General features: G+C 52.9%; 1 protein-coding gene across 4 annotated transcripts in view; it reads left to right on the top strand.

Annotated features, from left to right (window-relative positions):
* The window catches only part of PAK4 (p21 (RAC1) activated kinase 4), a 47,162-nt gene that overhangs the window by 7,587 nt on the left and 17,826 nt on the right, over positions 1-21,749 (top strand). For 2 of the 4 annotated variants that reach the window (XM_055412194.2, XM_055412193.2), the window contains exon 1: positions 19,971-20,134. The exons of the other annotated variants lie outside the window; for them this stretch is intronic. The gene's annotated coding sequence lies outside the window, so the exon portion shown is untranslated. Of the gene's footprint in view, positions 1-19,970; positions 20,135-21,749 lie in introns of those variants that run through there. 4 annotated transcript variants of the gene reach the window in all.

Below are 21,749 nucleotides of genomic sequence, written 5' to 3'. Positions count from 1 at the left end.
GGTAGCCTATCCTTTCTCCAGCCGATCTTACCAACCCAGGTTGCAGACAGATTCTTTATCAACTAAGCCATCAGGAAAACCCCGTACTTGTTCTTCTTCTCTCCCTTTTAAGAGGAGGAAATTGAGATCCCAGGAGACTAGCCTGGTGTCACAGAGTCAGCAGGGCTGCGGTTTGGCCCGGGGCTCCTAACCACTGGGGGTCACTCCCTGAGCCACCCCCCTCACTGAGCCGAGGGATTAGAAGGCTGTCCCTCCGGCCCCATCTGCCCCGCCCCCACTCAGAGCTGGCTGCAGCAGAGCTCGGAGGGCACACCTTGGCAGGTGGGGGCGCTAGGCAGGGGCCCCACGGAGCGAGCCTCCCTCCTCCGCTCTCTGCTCCCCTCTGCCAGCCCCAGCCCGGCCCTGGAAACTCCTGATAAAGCGGCATTGTGTGGCAGTTTCGGGCTGGCTTCCCCCAGCGGGTTTCAGCCACTCCCACCCTACGGGAAGCGGCCTGGGCCGCCTCCCCTCCCCCGCCCGCCTCACTCAGTGCTGGGAATGGGGAGGAAGTAGGACAGCGAGAGAGGGCCGGGTTCCCGCCGTCCCCCAGGTGAGGACACCCCCCCAATCAAGCCCTCAGCGCACGCGCTCTCTCTTTCTGGTGCTTTCTGTCTCCCTAGGGACCCCTCCTCTGCTGCCTCCAGCGCCTCCGCAGCCCCCTTCTCCCTCCTCCCAGTCTTCAGCAGAAGCCTGGACCCAGCTCGCTGTGTGTGTGTGTGTGTGTGTGTGTGTGTGTGTGTGTTTTAGGTACCTTGATAATTCCACCACTTTTTCAACCTTAATTGTGAAGCTTAACATCCCTACAGAAAAGTGCATCAGTGCACGTCAGTCTAACAGGTAATTATAAGGTGAGCAGCGTTTCCCCACACCTAGGTGGAGACTGGGGACACCCCGCCCCAGGGCCTCCCTGTTACCACAACCCCAGTAGCGGCCGTCTCCCTGACTTTGGGGGTCACTGGCTCCCTGCTTGTCTGGCGGTTTTACCAGGTGTGTATCCCTAGTCCTAGCCTGCCACCTTGCCTGCTCAGGCACTTCACAGGAACAGACTCCAGCACGCCCTCGTCAGGGCTCCCTCATCCTTAGTCTGTGAGGCACATCCCTGTGGTCATGGGTGTGAGTGGTCTGTTCGCCGTGCAGTGGTCCAACCGTAACTTACTTCTCTGCTCCCACTGCCCGGGTGTGAATGTGCTCTTTGAACATGTCTGTCAGGATGTCTGTGCCCGCACTTCCCCAGGGATCACGTCCAGGGTGCCGTGCTCGGGTGGGGGGTGGGGTGGGTTGTGTCTTGTCACCTTTAGCAGACCCCACCACGCAGCTGTCTGGAGTGGGGGTAACTGCGCCCGCGCCTGTCGGCAGCTGCACCGCCTCCCTCCTCAACACGGGGCCTGTCAGACTCTGTAATTGACCTTGGAACATTTTATATTCTCATCTCCTGCAGAAGCTTATCACCAAGATGAGTCCTCTTGTCCTTTTCTCCTCCCCAGGGTTCCTGTCCATGCTGGCTCTTTCCCATCCCACCTCTTATGCTCGCCTCTGGGCTCTTGAGACCCACAGTGAACCCAACAGGCTCCCTTCCTGGGTTCGGTCTGGCAGGGACTCTGTATTGACCAAGAGTGACATGGAGACACGGAAAATAGACCAGACTCCGGGCGCCATCTTCTCCCCACAGCCCTGCCTCGTTCACGGGCGCCCCATCCACCCTCCTGGTAGGGCTGGGCATCTGATGTCATCCTGACTCTCCTTGGCCTCTTCCTCCACATCCAGGATGTCCAGAAAGCCTGCTCTTCTACCTTCAGATTAGAGCCCGGGGCCTCCCACTCTTTATTGTCATCGCCTAGTTCCAGCCACCCTCAACTCTGGCCTCGACCATGGGGGCGGCCCACCCCCCACTGCCCCACAGTCGGTCCGCTCACTCAGCCAGAGGGAGCCCGGGTCAGATCCTGTCCCTGTCCTGCGGGGGACCCCTTCCCTGGCTTCATCTCTTTGGGGGAACAGCCTTCAAGGTCCCACAGGATTCTGGCCCAGCTTCCCTGCTCACCTTCACTCATCTCCTGCTGCCCTGTCGCTGAACATTCCAGGCCGAGTCCTGCCTCAGGCTCTTTGTTCCGTGCCCCCTCCTAGGTCTCCAGTAGCTGTCACTCTCCCCACCTTCCTGCTTGGTTTCCCTGGTCCACTCACCATCACGACTGTTCCAGTGTGACTGGGTGTGTTGGTTAGTGGCCTCCTCACCCACCCACCCCCGTAACTGAGCTTCATGGCCGGAGTACAGGGTGGGGGCAGGTAGGCAGCTTACTGTGTCCCTTGCTGTATCCTCAGGGCTTGACTCTTCCTGGTCGCTCCCTAAGCACTGGTGGGCTGAATGAATGAATTAGAGGTTGTAACAGGTGGAGTATATCGTTGCCAGGGTGTATGTTGGGCGGGGGTGAGGGGGGGTAGTTCCCCCCCAGGTGAGCATTACAGAGCAGGCTTTCCTGAGGAGGGATTGCCAGTTGAAGGATGAACTCGGGGAGGTGGAGGGTCGTGGGTTCGAGGCTGAGGGAGCTGCCTGCACAGATGTCCTAGGCGGGAGAGCGCAGGGCACCTTTGAGGAACTGAAGACTGGCATTTGGTTCTGTCTACTCTGGAACTGAATCTTGACAGGCACTTGGGCCTCTCCGTGTCCTAGTTTCTTCCTCTCTAGAACCGAGGCTCCTGTGGGTGTCCCAGGGCATATCTGAGGTTCTGCTCCTAACACACTTATCCTCGGGCCTGGCAGAGAAATAGGAATGTGATTGGTTTATTATCTTTTTTCCAACAAATACTCAGGAGTGCCTGGCCCTTTGTGGCCTCCAGGGACACTGTGCTGATAAACAAACCCAGTTGCTACCCAGTTGGAGCCTGTCTCTTGGACTCTCAGCCTTCTGGCCACACCCCTGACACATCCCAGCTCCAGCTCGGAGGCAGGAGAAGGCCTCAAATGACCTTGAGCCCGGGGAGTCCTTATTCCTGAGGCCGATTAATAGGGAGAACTAATTGAGGGTTTGCACGTGCCAGGCCCAATGCCTGTGCAGAATTCCCACACTGCTTCTGCTCAGTCCTTCCTAGAAGGATTCGACCCATTTCAGAGATGAGGGAGGTGAGGGCAGCGCCAGTGGTGAGCACTGGGCCCATCCTGCCCACTGGTGCCTAGCTGACGTGGTGGTGGTAGCTCCTCCCAGGGCCAGAGCAGCCTTTCCCAAGCTCTGTGAACATCTGGAGCGCCCCCTGTGAAGGGCCCATTCCAGCTGCTTGCCTCCTTCTCCTCCGGGCTGTCTGCATTTTCATTTTGAATTTCTGTGTTAAGTCTTAAGAGTCTGGACCAGAACCTGTGTTTCTAAGATGGTCTCCTTACCTTCTCTCTTTTGGTGGCCTGTCTTTTCACTTTCTTTAAATTGTGTCTTTTGATGAAGCTTTTAATTTTACTGTAGTCAGATTTATCACCTACTTGCTTTATAGTTTTATAGTTCTACTTTTCACATTTAGTCTCTCTCTGTTCTGCAATTTGTGTGTGCACGCGCATGCGTGTGTGTGGTGTGAGGTGGTCGCCCAGTTTCACATTTCCTACCTGGATCCCCAGTCATCCATATACCATGATGACAACAGGCCTGGGTCATACATTTATGTCTCTGTGAGTGGGTCTGTTTCTGGGTGCTGTCATTCTTTCCTGTGCTCAAGTTTGCCTATTTCTGCATCAGTACCCGTTATCCTAATTCACATAGTTGTCTTTTTTCTTAATATTTTCATTTAAATGGCCATGCCAGGTCTTAGTTGTGGCGCGAAAAATCTTCAGTCTCTGTAGCAGCAGGCAGGGTCTTCAGTTGCAGCATGTGGGATCCAGGTCCCTGACCAGGGATCGAACCTGGACTCCCAGCATTGGGAGAGTGGAGTCTAGCTACTGGACCACCAGGGAAGTCCCAATAGTTGATAATAAGTCTTGATGGTGTGGAGAGCAAGCCCTCCCACGCACGCGTCCTTCTTCCCAAGTATCTCAGCCAGTTGACTTTTTGTAACACCACTTAGATAGGAGACAGGCCTCGTGCCCCACTAACAGACATGATGTTGAGTCTCCCAGTCCATGAACGTGGCCTGTCTCTCGATTTATTTAGGTCTCCTCTGATGTCTCTCAGCAGAGGGTCACACTTCTCCAGCCGGGCCTTGCCCACCTCTTGCCGGGTTTATTCCGGGCACCTGGTGACGTGGAGCCCATGACCGCCTCTCCCGCACAGCCTCTTGCTCCCTGGGCTCAGCCTGGCTGGGTGAGGCCCTCAGAGCAGAGGCAGGAGCCTGACTCCTCCGTGCTCTGCTTCCTCCCAGGCACCGCCCCTGGGCCCTGGCAGAGGGCGGGCAGGCTGCCCGGAGAGAAGGTTGTAATTTTCCTGAATGATTTCAAGGGCTAATTAAAGGTTTTCCTTGACTAATCAGCTTACGGTTTAATTATCAGGAAACAGGCTCAGAGATGCAGGAAGCAGCTCGCTGGGGTCTCCTCACAGAGTGGCCAGAGGGAGCCAGGGCCGGGCCCCTACCCCCGGGGCGGCGGCGGGATGTGGGGATAGCTGAGGACCCCTGGAGGCTGGCCGCAGTTCTCCAGCCCTGCGAGGGAACCAGGTGCAGGGCAGCCGATGCCTATGGTTGAGGTCTGAGTGTGTCCCTTCCCAGATCCAGACCCTTCCGTGGTCCCCGCCGCCTGGGCACAGTCCCGCTGCTGGTGGGCGAGGCCCTGACCCCCTCCGCCTGCCTCCTGTGCTTCAGCATCGCTGGTCTTTGTTCACTGCTCTCACCTCGGTTATTCTTCGGGGCTTGGGCTAAAGGTCACCACCTCTGGGCAGCCTTCTCAGGCCACTCTGCCTCCAGAGCAGGTGATAAACTCTGCCTGCTACATGCGGCTGTCAGCATCACTCACCCCGCCAGCGATAAGGGCTCCATGCCTGGGCTGCGCCCTGTGGTCCAGCACTGGGGTCACTCACGGGGGACCGAAGAGGAGAAAGGGACTCAGGACGGGCGCCCCGAGAGGAGGGCTGGGAGTGGGCCTCAGGCCCGGAGGACTGAGTGGTTGCCAAGGCCTTGGGGGAGCAGGGGTCGGTTAACCGCCTGGCCAGTGACCTGGCCAAGGATGGGCTCTCGGCAGTTTGCGAAGGGGGAGGGGACCTGGGGATGGCCGTGCCAGGCCTGGCTTCGTTCCTTGCATTCCTCAGCCGGCCCCAGACTCCCGGTGGGCAGGCAGAGAGGGGCCTCCTGGGCGGCGTACCCTGCCCCTCCCTCTCCTTTTCCTTTCCGCCCCCTACCCCACCCCCTATCAGTCTGTTTAACTTTATACCACCCACTGAGGACTCAGTCCTGGGACTCTGTGTCCAGGCTCCACCCTGCCCCCATCCCATGCTCCTTAGGGTTACCTGGTACAGGTGTATATCTCTGACTCAGTGGACATGAGTCTGAGCCAACTCCTGGAGATGGTGAAGGACAGGGAAGCCTGGCGCGCTGCAGTCCATGGGGCTGCAAAGAGTCGGACACTGAGCGACTAAACAACGAAAGGTCAGACCACTTGAATCTGAATCTCTGGCTGTGGGGCCTGAGCATTGGGTTTTGTGTTTTTTGGTGGTTTTTTTTTTAAGGTCCCTGGGTGACTGTAGAATGATTCTGAACCGAGATGAAAGCCACTGGCTTACAGAAGCAGTAGAAATCACGTATTAGGTTTCGTGATGTTTGGACACTTTTCTAGGCTTCTGACATGGCGTGATTAAGTCATGTCACCCCCACAGCCTCACTGCAGGAAGATGTGACTGTTATTCCCACGTTACTGACAAGGGAGCTGAGGCCCGGAGGAGGCGTTGGGGCCTCTTCATCCCTGGGCCCTGCCCCGTCTGGGCAGCTGACTGTCCCCTCCCGGCTCCTGACTTTCTCTCCCCGAGTCTCTTCTCGTCTCTTCTCTCCTCTCCCTCAGTTTCTACTCCCCCACGCCCCTGCAGAGGCTTTCCTGGCTTCCCTCTTTGCAGGCAGTATCCTGCTGAAGCTACAGCGGGGAGATGGTTTCTGCAGACCCAGGATGAGGCGGGGCGCTGGTCCCTGCACGCCAGCCACCCTAGCTGCTCCTGGCACCTGGAGGGGGAGGGGGTGGGGGGCAGGGCATGCATGCCCCTGCTGGTGGGGGGCCCGGGGTCCTGGGGCCAGCCCTGCAACCTTGCAGGGAGGAGCGCCCAGGCTAGTGGACCCCCCGGATCCTGTGGGCCCCCAAATCTGATGTTGTCATCTGTTGCCAGTTACCATTTCAGGCTCCCATGGAGTGGCTAATGGTTTAATTTCAGGAAAGGTTTGTGCTCAGATGTGACTGTTGCATTGCAGGAGCCGTTATCGTTCATTTGATGGGAATGAGGGGAGCTGAGAGTCCAGAAGCCCCTGTGCACCCCTGCTCCCCAAGAGCTCCCTGGCCTCCTCTCCCGCACCCCCTCCGGGCAAGGACTGGGCATCCAGCTTCCCTGCTGGCCTCACGCAGCTCCCCAGCCTCCTCTGTGACTTGGGGCTGGGCCCTGAGCCCCGGGTGTCTCTGCACTGGTTCCCATTTAGAGTGACTCTCAGCCCAGGTCTGCCATCATCCCGTCAGTATAATTCCTACTGCCGCAGCGCCTGTTACAGTTATTAAAGGCCTGATACGTCTCTAATTTAGTAATTAAGGTTCACAGGGTGAACGACCCACGAATTCCTGACTGTTCTGACTGGGTCACATTCCCTTTTGCGAAACGTTTAAAACCTCTGTATGATGGAAGAGTCCACACGTTCTTCTGAACAGTGGCCTGCCGCCCTCCTCTCGCCCCCGCCCCAGCTCCAGCAGTTATCTGTCACCACGGGGCTTTTTCATCTGTACCCCACCCCCACCTCCCTGATTCTCTGGAGGCAGTTCTTAAACATCGTATACTGCAGCCATAAATATCTCAGATTTTTTGCATATAAGAGATAAGGAGTCTTTTAAACATACATGATACCATGGTCACAGGAGCAAAAGAACCAATACTTTCTTAATAGCCTCGCATTTCCCCATTTGTCTTATCATCATTTTTTCCAGTGTGTGTGTTTGACTTGGCATCTGGACAAGGTTTGCTCTGCGTTTGGTCGACAGGCCCCTGAAGTCTTCTGTCGTCTGTAGGCTCTTTCCTGTGCCCACTGACCGGGTCATCGATCGATCCAAAGCTCTGGTCCTCTGTCCTATGGAGTTTCCCACAGTCTGGATCTCACCGAGGCATCTTCATGGTATCATTCCCCATGTTCCTCTGTCCCCTGTGCTTCCTGTATGTTGGGCCTTAAGTCTAGAGGCGCAGTTGGATTCGGGTTCCACTACTTCATAGATGGTGCTCTGTAGGAGCATCAGGCCAACCTTCATGTCTGGGTGACTATTTGGAAGTAATTTCTTTTTTTTTTCTTTTTCTGCAAGTAGATTAAAATGGAAATTCTAAACTCTGAGTAAGACTGGTACACAGTACAGCAGAGCAGGGCAGGAGGGAACCGAATGTCTGAGGTTCAGAATGACCGGGATCTGGGAGCACAGGTCTGTGTGTGAGCCCCTGGCTTCCAGTGAGCCTTCTTCACGAACCGTAGCTTTGGGCTCCTGCTCTTCTGGACCAGAGGCCCCCAGCTGAGAGCCATCCCTCACCCCCACCCTCATTCTTCACCCTCCCCTCGTGCTTAACTTTAGGGGCTCCTTCCCCAGCTCTGCCGTTGGCCAGCTGGGTCCCCTGGGAAGCTTTCCCACTCCCCCACCTGCTTCCTCCTCCTTAACATAGCATGATGGTGGTAGGACAACTGCACCTCGGGGAGGTCTGGGCTCTGGGAGTGGCTGTTCTTCTGCATTTAGTGTAGATTGTCTTTGACCTCAGCCATGCCACTCTCCCCTCACACCCTCCCTCCCTTCCTGCCACACAGGCCTCCTGGGCCAGCCTCAGGCGTTCTGGAATGTGCCAGGCAGGCTTCAGTCCTCAGACCTTTGCAGTTGCGGTTCCTTCTACCCTGAAAGCGGTTCCTTCTACCCTGAAAGCGTTTCCCTAGGTTCCCCATGTGGCTTCCTCACTTCCCCTGCTCCTGCTCAGGGACGCCTACCCCTAGACACCCTGTCCCCCCACACTCAGGGACACCCACCCCCCTCGACACCCTGTGCCCCCACACCGTGTTCTGTCCCCTCCCCCACTTGTCGTGTACCTTTTTGTTTACTTTTGTGTTATCTTAGCTCCTCACTCACTGGCCTGTCACCTCCGGGAAGGAGGGACTGTCTTATTCACGGTGTCCCCAGTGCCTAACACAATGCCTGGCATACACTGAGTGTATAATCAAGAATTGTTGAGTGCATGACCGGATGAGCATGTAAACAGGTCAGACCTGCCATGGAATCCTGGTTCTTTTTGGTTTTTTTAATTTATTTTTAATTGAAGAATAATTGCTTTACAATATTGTGTTGGTTTCTGCTATGTGTGTGTGTGTTAGTCACTCAGTCGTGTCCAACTCTTTGCAACCTCATGGACTATAGCCCGCCAGGCTCCTCTGTTCATGGAATTCTCCAGGCAAGAATACTGGAGTGGGTTGCCATTCCCTTCTCCAGGGGGATATTCCTGACCCAGGGAACCGGGGTCTCCTGCATTATAGGTGGATTCTTGACCATCTGAGCCACCAGGGAAGCCCTGGTTTCTGCCATACATCAGCATGACTCAGTCATAGGTATACATATGTCCCTTCCCTCTTGAACCTCCCACCCCTCTAGGTTGTCACAGAGCACCAGTGTGAGCTCCCTGTTTCATACAGCAAATTCCCAAGAGTTGCAAGGGACCAAGGAGAGCCACTCTGATCACAGGACCAGTTATAGTCTTGGCGGGGGTGGAGAGAGAGAGAGAGAGTGTGTGTGTGTTAGAGACAGATGGACAGAGAGAGAGCGAAAGAGACTATGTGTGAAAGAGCAGAGAGTCACCTGATGGCCTCCCTTGGGCCTGTTGCCCAACTAAGAGAGGAAACACGCTTGCCATGGTTAGAGTGTCCGGGGTCCCCTCCTGCAGGTACCCCGGCCTCGCTGTGATTCCTCGTTGCTTCCCTGAATAGTATCCCATATCGTATTGTGCTGCAGGTTTGAAAACTGGATGTAAATGGTTCCCTGCTCAGCTGCAGCTTGCTGTCAGTATTGTGCTCTGGAGACTTCTCTTGAGGAGCGATGAAGTCGCCTGCCAGTAGGAATGCTCCCCAGCCCGTGTCAGAGGGAAGCCCCTCCCCTCAGCCAGAAGAAAGCAGCCCTGCCCTGGGGGAGCCGCAGGAGGGCGCTTGGGGGCTCCTCTCGGCTCGCCACCCTCCCCCCTCCCCCACCCCACTCCCAGGTTCGACACCACTGCAGGAGGCATAAGAGATGCAGGTTCGATCCCTGGGCTGGGAAGATCCCCTGGAGGAGGGCATGGCAACCCACTCCAGTGTTCCTGCCTGGAGAGTCCCATGGGCAGAGAAGCCTGGCGGGCTGCAGTTCATGGGGTCACAAAAGAGTCGGACACGACTGAAGAGACTTGGCACACACGCAGGCACGCGTCCAGTGAAGGTGGGCACTCCTCTCCATGGAGGGCACTGCCAGCTTCCCAGGTTGATAAATGGGATTCAGTTACAGGCCCTTGACGTGGAAGAGGCCTTCCTGGATGCCTGTGGGAAGGGGGTTCTGGAACCATTCTGGGTGTGTCAGTTCCACAGAAAGGGCCTTCCGTGGAGGAGGGTGAGCCCCCCCCAACTCCACGTGGGAATGGACTGGGGACTAGGGAGGAGGCAGCAGGGTCTCTTCCCCTACCGCCCTGCCCTTTGACTTCCCCCTTCAGCTGGTCTCATCCAGCCTTTCCTGGAGAAACCTTGTGGACAGTGATCCTATCAAAAGCCCTGATCTAGAGGCATGGGTTTGCTTCCCAGCTCTGTGACCTGCTAGCTGGGTGACCTTGGACTCATAGCTCCTCCCTCATCCCTCCTCCACCACCACCCCTGGCAGCCTCAGTTTCCCCATTTGTAAAATGGGATTGTTATAAAGGTTATTTTATCCATGTAAAGCTCTCTAAACAGATCTAGCACATAGAAGTCTCTTTAACAAGTGTTAGCTGTCAGTAACGTCAGTGCCTCTCACTCTTGCACTTTGTAGATAATTACTGCGCTCCTCCTCTGACCTGTCTCCTCACCATGACCCTGCCCTAATGTCCAGTGATAGAAGCAGACATGGCACCAGGCAGTGACAGCCCCAGAGTGACCTTGAGGAAAACGCAGGCCCCTGTGTCATGGCTTTGGTGGGGGAAGCCCTGAGGACTGATACGAGCCCTGGCTGCAGCCTGGGAAACCAGGGAAGGCTTCCTGGAGGAGGAGATATCTGAGCTGAGGGCTGTAAGAGGAGTCAGTGTGTGGAAACCTGTGTGTTCCAAGGAAAATGAATAGCATGTTCTCAGGTGGGAAAGGGTGTGGCATTTTAAATAAATTATTAGTAGTCATGTATGGATGTGAGAGTTGGACCATAAAGAAGGCTGAGTGCCGAAAAATTGATGCTTTCGAACTGTGTTGCTGGAGAAGACTTCTTGAGAGTCCCTTGGACAGCAAAGAGATCAAACCAGTCAATCCTAAAGGAAATCAACCCTGAATATTCATTGGAAGGATTGAACGCTGAAGCTGAAGCTCCAGTACCTTGGCCAGCTGATGTGAAGAGCCAACTCATTGGAAAAGACCCTGATGTTGGGAACGACTGAGGGCAAGAGAAGGGGGCGACAGAGGATGAGATGGTTGGATGGCATCTTCAACACAATGGACATGAGTTTGAGCAAACTCTGGGAAATGATGAAGGACAAGGAAGCCTGGCATGCTGCAGTCCATGGTGTCGCAAAGAGCCAGACATGATTTAGAAACTGAATGACAATATTAGTGTTTTTCATGAAGCTTTTCATTTTGAGATCATTGTGCTATAATCTGGAGGTGTGAGAAATAACACAGGGAGAGCCCCTGTACCCTTTAGCCAGCTCCCTCCAATAGTAGCGTTTTGCAAAATTAGAATCAGTACAAGATCACAACCAGGATGCTGTCATAGATACAGTCAGGATGGAGAGCACTCCATCACAAGGATCCCCCATGCCCTTCTTACAGCCACATCCCGTCCCTGCTCTGTCCCTCACTCCAGGCGGCCACTCATCTGTTTGTTCCCCATTTTTATAATTCTGTCATTTCAACAGTGTTATGTAAATAAGATCGTACTGTACATAACCTTTGGGTGTTGGTGTTTTTTTCACTCAGCATAGTTCTCTGGAGATTCATCCAGGTTGTTGCCTGTGTCAATAGTTCATTCCTTCTTCTTGCTGAGTAGTGGATGTGCCATAGTTTATTGAACTGTTCACCCACTGAGGGACATCTGGGGCGTTTCCAGGTTTTGGCTATTAGAAATGAAGCTGCTGTTAACAATCTCATACAGGTTTTTGTGTGAAAGTAAATTTTCGTTTTTTCTGGGACAAATACCCAGAAGTACAGCTGCTGGTATGTAGGTGGATGTGTGTTTAAAGAAACTGCCAAACTATTTTTCAGGGTGGCTGTACAACTTTTACATCCCCAGCAGCAGTGAATGAGTGATCAATTTCTCTGCGTCCTTGCCAGCATTTGGTGTTATCACTATTTTTTATTTTAGCTATTCTAATGAGCATGTAATGATAATTCTCTGTGGGTTTAATTTGCATTTCTCTAATGGCTAATGCTGTCAGACATCCTTTCGTGAGCCTATCTGCCATCTGTGTATCCTCTCTGGTGAATCATCTTCATGTCTTCTGCCCATTTGCTAATTGGATTGTTTGGGTTTTTTTTTAACTGTTGAGCATTGAGAATCCTTTATGTCTTCGAAATATTAGTCCTTTGTCAGATATGTGGTTTGCAAATATTTTCCCCCAATCTGTTACTTTTTATATTCTTTACATGGACTTTTGCAGACCAGAAGTTCTTAATTTTTTTAAAAAAATTTTGTTGTTATTATAATTTTTTAAATTTTGGCTGCTCTGGGTCTTCGCTGAAGCACATAGGCTTTTCTCTAGTATGGGACACAGGGGCTTCTCCCATCCAAGTACTAACCAGGCCCGACCCTTTTTAGCTTCTGAGACCAGACGAGATCAGGTGCATTCAGGGTTGGCCTTGGACTGGGGGCTTCTCTACCTGCAGATTAGACTGGGGGCTTCTCTACTTGCAGGCTTCTCACTGTAAAGCATAGGCTCTAGAGCGCGAGGCTCAGTAGTTGTGACGTGTGGCCTAGTTGTGGTGCTCGGGCTTAGTTGCCCCACAGCATATAGGATCTTAGTTCCCCAACCAGGGATCGAACCCATGTCCCCTCACTGGAAGGCGGATTCTTAACCACTGGACCGCCAGGGAGATCCACCAGAAGTCTTTAATTTTGATGAGGTCTGCTTTGTTAATGTTTCCTTTATGGGTCACGCTTTTGATATCCAGTCTAAGTCTGTGCTTTGCCAGACACATCTTGAAGATGTGTTGGTTTGATTTCTGAAAGTTTTGTTAAGGTTTGTGTAAGTGCGAAGTTCAGATAAAGGCTCACTTTTTAGCATGTGGATGTCCCATTGTTACAGTACTGTTTGTTGAAAATGCTGTCTTTCCTCCATTGAATTGCTTACAGTTCTTTGTCAAAAATAAGTTACCACAATGAAATACAGCTTCACACCTACCAGGATGGCTATTATCTAAAAAAAAAAAAAAGAATACTAATGTGTTGGTGAGGAGACAGAGAAATTGGAGCCCTCATGGATTGCTGTTGGAGATGCAAAATGGTGCAGCTGCTGTGGGAAGCAGTTTGGTCGTTTCTCAAAAGGTTAAATATAGAACTACCATATGACCCAGCAATTCAACTCCTAGATACATATCCAAAGAATTGAAAGCAGAGACTTGAACAGATATTTGTACACTTTAATGTTCATAGTTGCTTTATTCACAGTAGCTTAAAAGTGGAAACAACCCAGGTGTCCAGCAGATGAATGGATAAACAAAATTTGGTGTATACATCCAGTGCAATATTATTCAGCCATAAAAAGGAATGGGGTTTGCATGCATTTTTACATGTAAATTTACATGCATTTTTACATTTCTATATGGGGTTTACATTCCAAATGGATGTAAACTCCAACAAAATGGATGGACCTTGAAACATTATGCTTAGTGAAATAAGCCACATATAGGAAAGATATTGTAAGAGTTCATTTATATATTCCACATACAACAGGCAAATTCATAGAGAAAGAAAGTAGAATAGGGGTTACCAGGGACTGGGTGGAAGGAGGGAGTGGTGAGCTAGTGTTCATGGGTATAGAGTCTTTGCTGGGGATGATGAAAAAGTTTGGAGCATGAGTCGTGGTGGTTATCCAACATTGTGAATGTATTCAGTGCCACTGTAGTTTACACTTTAGGATTAAGGTTGGTTAAAATCATAGATATATAATAGTAACTCTGTCATGTCTGACTCTTTGCAACCCTAAGGACTGTAGCCAGCCAGGCTCCTCTGTCCATGATATTCTCCGGGCAAGAATAGTGGAGTGGATAGCCATTTTCTTCTCCAGGGGATCTTCCTGACCCAGGGATCAAACCCGGGTCTCCTGCATTGCAGGCAGATTCTTTACCCTCTGAGCCACCAGGGAAGTCATTACATATACTGTATAGGCAGCAGTGACCAAAACCATCCCCAAGAAAAAGAAATGCAAGAAGGCAAAGTGGTTGTCTGGGGAGGCCTTACAAATAGCTGAAAAAAGAAGAGAAACTAAAAGCAAAGGAGAAAAGGGAAAGATATACCCAACTGAATGCTGAGTTCCAGAGAATAGCAGGGAGAGATAAGAAAGCCTTCTCAACGATCAGTGTAAAGAAATAGAGGGAAACAATACAATGGGAAAGACTAGAGATCTCTTCAAAAAAATTAGAGATACCAAGGGAGCATTTCTTGCAAAGATGGGCTCAATAAAGGACAGAAACAGTATGAACCTAACAGAAGCAGTAGGTATTAAGAAGATGTGGCAAAAATACACAGAAGAACGATACAAAAAAGATCTTAATGACCTGGATAATCATGATAGTCACCTACCTAGAACCAGGCATCCTAGAGTGTGAAGTCAGGTGGACCTTATAGTAAGTACTACTACAAACAAAGCTAGTGGAGGTTATGGAATTCCAGCTGAGCTATTTCAAATCCTGAAGGATGATGCTGTTAAAGTGCTGCACTCAGTATGTCTGCAAATTTGGAAAACTCAGCAGTGGCCACAGGATTGGAAAAGGTCAGTTTTCAGTCCGATCCCAAAGAGGGGCAATGCCGAAGAATGTTTCAACTACCCATACAATTGTGCTCATTTCACATGCTAGCAAGGTAACGCTCAAAATCCTTCAATCTAGGCTTCAGCAGTGTGTGAAGTGAGAAATTCCAGATGTACGAGCTGGGTTTAGAAAAGGCAGAGGAACCAGAGATCAAATTGCCAACATCCATTGGATCATAGAGTATGTATGTGCTTAGTCACTCAGTCATGTCTGACTCTTTGCAACTCCACGGACTGTAGCCCGCCAGGCTCCTCTGTCCATGGGTATTCTTCAGGCAAGAATACTTGAGTGGGTTGCCATGCCCTCCTCCATGGTATCTTCCCAACCCAGGGATCGAACCCAGGTCTCCCACATTGTGGGTGGATTATTTACTGTCTAAGCCACCAGGGAAGCCCTTGGATCATAGAGAAAGTAAGGGAATTGCAGAAAAACATCTACTTCTGCTTCATTGACTACACTAAAGCCTTTGTGTGGATCACAACAAACTGGAAAATTCTTAAAGAGATGGAAATACCAGACCACCTTACTTGTCTCCTGAGAAACCTGTATGCGGATCAAGAAGCAACAGTTAGAACTGGATCAAAATTGATGGACTGGTTCAAAATTGAAAAAGGAGTATGACAAGGCTGTATATTGTTACCCTATTTAACTTATATATAACATCATGCAAAATGCCAGGCTGGATGCATCACAACCTGGAATCAAGATTGCTGGGAGAAATATCAATAGCCTCAGATATGCAGGTGATACCACTCTAATGGCAGAAAACGAAGAGGAACTTAAGAGCCTCTTGATAAGGGTGAAAGAGGAGAGTGAAAAAGTTGGCTTAAAACTCAGCATTCAAAAAACTAAAATCATGGCATCTGGTCCATCACTTCATGGCAAATAGATGGGGGAAAGTGGAAACAGTGATAGATTTTATTTTCTTGGGCTCCAAAATCACTGCAGACAATGACTGCAGCCATGAAATTAAAAGACACTTGCTCCTTGGAAAGAAAGCTGTGATAAACCTGGACAGCATATTAGAAAGCAGAGACATCACTTTGCTGACAGAGGTCTGTATAGTCAAAGCTATGGTTTATCCGATAGTCATGTATAGATGTGAGAGTTGGACCATCAAAGAATTGATGCTTTCAAATTGTGGTGCTGGAGAAGATTCTTGAGAGTCCCTTGGACTGCAAGGAGATCAAACCAGTGAATCCTAAAGGAAATCAGTCCTGAATATTCACTGGAAGGACTGATGCTGAAGCTGAAGCTCCAATACTTTGGCCACCTGATTCGAAGAGCCGACTCATCGGAAAAGATGCTAATGCTGGGAAAGATTGAAGGCAGGAGGAGAGGGAGTAGATAGAGGATGAGCTGGTTGGATGGCATCACCAACTCAATGGACATGAGTTTGAGCAAGCTCTGGGGAATAGTGAAGGACAGGAAACCCAGCCTGGTGTGCTGCAGTCCATGGCGTCGCAAAGAGTCGGACACAACTTAGCAACTGAAGAACAGACAATGAAAAAAAAAATCAGTGTTTTAAAAACCGGTTGGGTGCATTTGTTTGGGTCTTTGTCTGGATTCTCTGTTCCATTCTGACCTCTGTGTTTTTCCCACTGTCTTGGTTACTGTGGTTGTGCCCCAGGCCTTACTATTGGGGAAAGTGAGTCTTCAGGCTTTATTCATCTCTTTCACAGTTGAGTAGTTCTGGGGCCTGGCATTTTTGGAGCCCCGCTGGTGCACCCTTGTGTGAAAGACGGCAGTGTGACTTACCGACGTTCAGAGTCCCCTTTGGCCCCTGCCTTGCCCTCGGCCTCCGCATCTGACTCATCAACAGGAGTTGCACGGTGTGGGCAGACACACCTCTGGTCTGGGGCCCTCCCTCCATGCCCAGCCGCGGCCACCTTCACCAGTTGCCTGGAGCAGTGCTTCGGTCTCATCACCTGTCCCCACATCCACTCAGGCCCCCTTCATCCCATCCTCAGACGCACAGCCAGAGTTATGTCTTCCAGATGCAGGCCATCCTAGCGCTTGCCTTGGCTCCCCCGACTCCCCTGGTGGCCTGGCTCCTGCCCTGCTCCAGCCGGGCTCCACTGTGCTCTCATCCCTCCAGTCACCCTTCTCAGCTGGAGTTGCACATTTCACTGGGCGATCCTGGACTGTAAGCCCCAGGGGGCAGGGACCATGCTGCACCCCTGCCCCAGCCTGGACGGCTCATGGTGGACACGTGTTCTATTTCTGTTCACAAAATACATGAATGAGAGGTAGAACCCATGATTGGGGATGGTGGTGGAGAAATGAGGCTGGAGAGGTGGGAAGAGCTGGGGAAGAGCTGGGGTAGGTTTACAAAGGCCTTGACCCTCACAGAAAAATAGGCAAAGGTTTTTTTTTTTTTTTCCATGTTATATGGCATGTGGAAATTTAGTTCCCCAACCAGGGATTGAACCCCCCTGTAGTGGAAGTGCGGCGTCTTAACCACTCGACTACCAGGGAAGTCCCAAAATCAAACTTTTTTTTTTTTTGTCTGCGTCATGCTGCATGTTGGAGGCAAAAGCTTTGAAGAAACTGTTAGCAGAAAAGCAGTTCTGGTGACTTTTACAAATTTAAAAGGATGAGCAATTACTCAGTGCATGAGTGCTCAGCCGCTAAATTGTGTCTGACTCTTTGTGACCCCATGAACTGTAGTCTACCAGACTCCTCTGTCCATGGGATTCTTCAGGCGAGAATACTGGAGTGGGCTGCCATTTCCTTCTCCAGGGGATCTTCCCAACTCAGGGATCGAACCCGAGTCTCCTGCATTGGCAGGCAGATTCTTCCCAGGTGCTGAGCCGTCTGGGCAGCCGGCAATTACTAAGTACCAAAAGGTGAATGAAAATAAGGCCAAGAGGGGCCAGACTTCACCTCTCTGAGTGCGGAAGATGGGAGGGTGTGAAAACACCCTGGGCATGAGGCCAAGGGAAGGGCTGAGAGCGGCAGCTTGGCAGTGCTGTGCTTTGCCTGGCAGTCCTCCTGGTAGGCACTTGGCCCACAGACATGCTGGCACACCTGTGAAGTGACTTCTGCCCACAGTTTTCACTGCTGCACCGTGTGTAAGAGCAAATGACTGGAAGCCACAGACCTGGACCCGTGGGAACTGGCTCAAGGCATCGTGGACCTTCCACGCAGCTGCTAAAGCAGCAGGGCTGTCTTTGCAGAGATGAAAGCCTGGAAAGATCATTAGACATATCTTTTTCATTTAAAATCACAATTAGCCTACATGTGGAAAGCGCATAAAGTGGAAATGTACAGCATGATCAATTACTTTAAGGGGATGACCCGTGTAACCTCTTCCTCCAGTTGAGGTAACAGATGGTGCCAGCCCCCGCCCCCGCCCCTGGAGGCAGCCCCTTCCCTGACTTTTGAGGCAGCCGCTCCCTCCCTTTTCTCTTTTGCCCCCTCTGTGTGCATCCCTGAAGAGCATATTTTATTTTACCTGTTTGAACTGTTTCTGAACAAAGTCCTAGGATGTGTTGGGTTTTGTTTCGCTGCTTCTGTTTAATATCATTTCTGATATCTGTCCACACGGAGCTGTGGGTCACTCATTCTCACCATTGTGTACGCTTGTGTGGGGCTAGTGGATCACACAGTTCATTATCCACCTGCTATGGGCGAGCATTTGTGTTGTTTCCAGTCTCTCGCTGATTCAGACTGTGCCGTGTGCACCTCCCCGTGTGTGTCCCTGGGGGTGGATCCAGGAGAGCACTTGCCAGGTCCCCAGCATGTCTTCACCTCCACTGGACACTGCCAAACGCCTCCTGGTGCCCGCGGCGCAGAGGAGCCAAGGAACGGTCTTGAGAAAAGCAAAGTGCAGTTGTGTGCGTGGTGTGCTGCCGTTTATGATTGTTATTTTTTTTTAAGTGCGGAAGCATCTGTATGTGCGCGTTCACGTGTGCACACACACACACAGGTGTCCACAGGCTCTCAGGAAACAATAGAATCTCTAGTAGAGGTGACTCCACGGCCAAGCTGGGGCAAAGCAGGAGGGCGCCGACCTGTCCATGTTTACCCTTCGATGCCACTGACATATTATAAAGAGACAGAGACGGAGACAGAGAGAAGGGAAAGAAAGGGAGGGGAGAGATGAAGCCTAAATATGGCAGAACTTGATAGTTGAGAATCTGAGTGATGGATCTCATCGGGGTTCGTTAGTTTAGTCTCTCTTTTGGAGTATGTTTTAAAACTTTTATTATGAAGATCTGTTCTGGTGTGAGAGATTCTTTGTTTTCCCCGCTTCAGCCGTACCAGGTGTTTAGTTGTGGCATGCAGGCTCTTAGTTTCGACATGCGGTCTCTAGTTCCCTGACCAGGAATCGAACCAGTGCCCCCCGGCATTGGAAGCATGGAGTCTTACTGGACCACCAGGGAAGTTCTTGTGAGAGTTTCTTGAACAGACCTCTCCTTGCCCCTGAGGCCTGTCCCCAGGAGGACCCCTTGTCTCCAGTGAGACTTCCTTTTGGAGGAGAGATGCTCCCTCCTTCCCCCTCCTCCCTTGTCCATTCCCGTGGGACCTAGTTTCCCTGGCTGGTCAGACCTACCCAGTCCTGACCGCCTCCTTCACCAGAGCCCAAACCAGCCGGTCCGGTTTGGGGACCCGCCCCATTTGGCTCCTGTCTGGGTGGCTGCCTGACAGGTGCTCCATGCTGCCGGGGGAGGGGTAGCCTGGGACCTGGAGAGGGGGCCCTGAGACCTGCCCTGCTGCGGCCCCAGGCTCAACTGGAAGCCCCTGGCTTAGTGAGCTGGTGGTGAACAGAAGGGGTTTCCAGGCCGGTCAGGCCTCCTGGTCCACGTGATAAAATGGCCTGATAAAGTACCCGCCCGTTTAGGGCAGTGGGGAGCTAAAAGGACTTCATGCCTGCTAAGAGCACGCCCCGGCCCAGAGGATGTTCTCCAGAAAGTCAGGCCACTTATTTTCAGAAGGGTTAATTACATCCCAGCCAGCCAGCCAGCATGGCACACAGAAGTCCCGGCCCCCTCCACCTTTCTCTCTCCGCATTGCCATCGTCCCTGTCTTGCAGCCCTCCTCTCACCTAGATATGGCAATGGAGGCGGTGTTTCACCATGATCTCCCCTGGTGAGCCTGCAAGTCTCAAGTTCATCCTGATGGGCAAGTGGGGTGGAGCAGAAGCACCCTGGTCACTGTGCCCTCTGGAGCTCTTGCTGGAATCGCAGCCTGGGGGTCAGGGGACACAGCAAGCCCGAGATCTCCTGCCACCCTCCCCATCAGAGAGGCTGCTCATCCCCCCATCGCTCTGTCCCGCACCACAGCCCTGGCCTGTGTTTCGCACCTAACTGGCCCAGCAGCCCCTCTCAGACGCGCAGCCCCGGGCTGTGTAGCCACTACTTTCCTGGCACCAAGCCTGGCCTGGACGTGGGAGCGTGCGTGTGTGGTGGGAGACCGACCCTGCCAGAACAGGGGCAGTGTTTGGGTCCCCTCCCCTCCATGGGGACAGTTATGGGCCATGTGGCCCAGGCTTTCCAGACTCAGCCCCGCCTCCCTTCGCCCCGCCCTCCGCCCTCCCCCTCCCAGGGGTTAGAGCCACAGCCACGCTCACCTCCTGCCAGGGCAGGGCCGAGTTGCCAGCTGCTGCCAGGGCGGCTGGGGCGCAGAGCTCAGCCGGCTCTCCTCAGTGGGCCAGGGGAACCCCTTGATCCCGGCTTCCTGCTCGGTTTCAGCTGGGCGCCCCCGGTCTGCTGGCCTGCCCCACTGTGGGCAGCCCAGGCCCGAGGGCGGGCCAAGGATGGTGGAGGTAAGCTGGCCTCGGGGCTGCAGAGGAGGGGGCGGGCCATCTGGGTGTGGGGGAGGGCAGTCACCTGAGCACATGCTAGGCCCACACCTTTCTCGGGGCCAAGGGTGGGGTCGCTGCGTGTGTTTCAGTCAGAGATGGCAGGTGTCTGTCTGCTGGGACTTAGCCCTGGTCTCAGCACCGGTTCCCCCTCCACACACCCCTCCCCCGAGTGTCTCTGTGGGAGCGTGTTCTTGGGGTCTGGTTTGCATGGAGGTGGTTCCGAGGAGTCACTGGGTGACCACGGACTTGGTGGTGTGTATTCCTGGGTCTGTGGTAGGTCTCATTACCCACTGTGTGTGGGTCCCGTGGTCTCCCTCTGTATCAGGAGGGCTCCTAGGTGTATAGGGTCTTGGGGTCTGCCTTCCTAGGTGAGTCCAGCCGTCATGGAGTGTCTGGGATTGTGTGTGTGCACGAGTGTGAGTATGTTTGTAGGTGGCGGCTGAAGTCTATCTTTGTGTCATCGGCTTCCCCCAGGATCCTTGTATGCGTCTCCGGGTCTCTCCTGAGCCCTTGCATCTTTGGAGTATATGGCTCTTTACGCTGTTTGAAGAGGGGCTTCTGGGTCCTTAACTTCTTGGGATCCCAACTGTGGGTCCCTAGTGTTGCAGCCCTCTGTTCTCAGGGCTTCCTCTGAGCCAGGCCCCTCTCAAGACTACTCCCCACTTTCTCCCACTGACAGCCGCACAGTTGGCTCCGACCAGTTCCTGGGCCCGCGCTCCTGAGGCAGGAGCTGAGGCTGAGGGCGGGCTGGCCCTTCCTGCGCCCAGGCTCCTGCTGTCCCGTCTCAGGGGCTTTGCCATGTGACCAGAACGTGTGTTCCTGTGGTGTGGGGTTGTGTGGCTGGACGCCCGGACTGTGTGTCTGTGTGCTTCTGTGCGCTGTGGCGCGACCTTGTGTGCTTTGTATCCTGGAGGGGGGAGTGTCGGTGTGGGAGGGGGTAAGCCCTTAGGTTAGGGGGGGCTGGGGAGGCCTCTGGAGCCCCTTTTCTGCCTCCTGCCCCCTCCCTCCTTCCTGCCCCATCTCAGGGGAGAGGGGAGGAATGAATGGAGTCTCAATCTGATTTCCGCATCCTCTGGGGGCTCACCCACACTCTCAGGTTTGTTATGGCATCCATTCCCCTCCCCTGGGGGCTGAGGGACTCCAACAGTGCCTTTGTGTCTGTGCCCTGTGGAGCCTGGCCGGGGGGCGGGTGGAAGGGGGCCAAGCCTGGGGCTGCCACAGGAGCACCGCAGGGTAAAGGAAGCACCGTCTCCTCATTCAGCCACATTCTCTGAGCTGTGCCCCTACCCGTGCTGGGCAGGGTGGCTGAGATGGCCCCAGGGCCTGTCCTCCAGCAGGGGACAGTCTAGCAGGAGAGGCAGACCCACCCTCAGAACATAATGGAAGCCCATTACGCTGCCCCATCCCAGCCCTGGAGAAGGAAATTCCTAACAGAGACAGTAGGACTGGCACATTTGCTCTGGGGGACCCTGCTCTGGGGATCCTCTTTCCTTCATCTGTTCCTTTATTCGCTCAGAAACAGCAGCAGCGCTGATAACCGCAGTCGGCCTGAAGTAGTGAGGACCCACTGGGCGCC

This window comes from Moschus berezovskii, chromosome 22, assembly GCF_049115385.1.
Source record: "Moschus berezovskii isolate FMDL1 chromosome 22, NW_MosBer_1.0, whole genome shotgun sequence".
In the NCBI taxonomy this organism is placed as follows: Eukaryota; Metazoa; Chordata; class Mammalia; order Artiodactyla; family Moschidae; genus Moschus; species Moschus berezovskii.
Note: the sequence above shows the minus strand (reverse complement) of the source record. Positions and strands in the feature narration are given on the sequence as shown.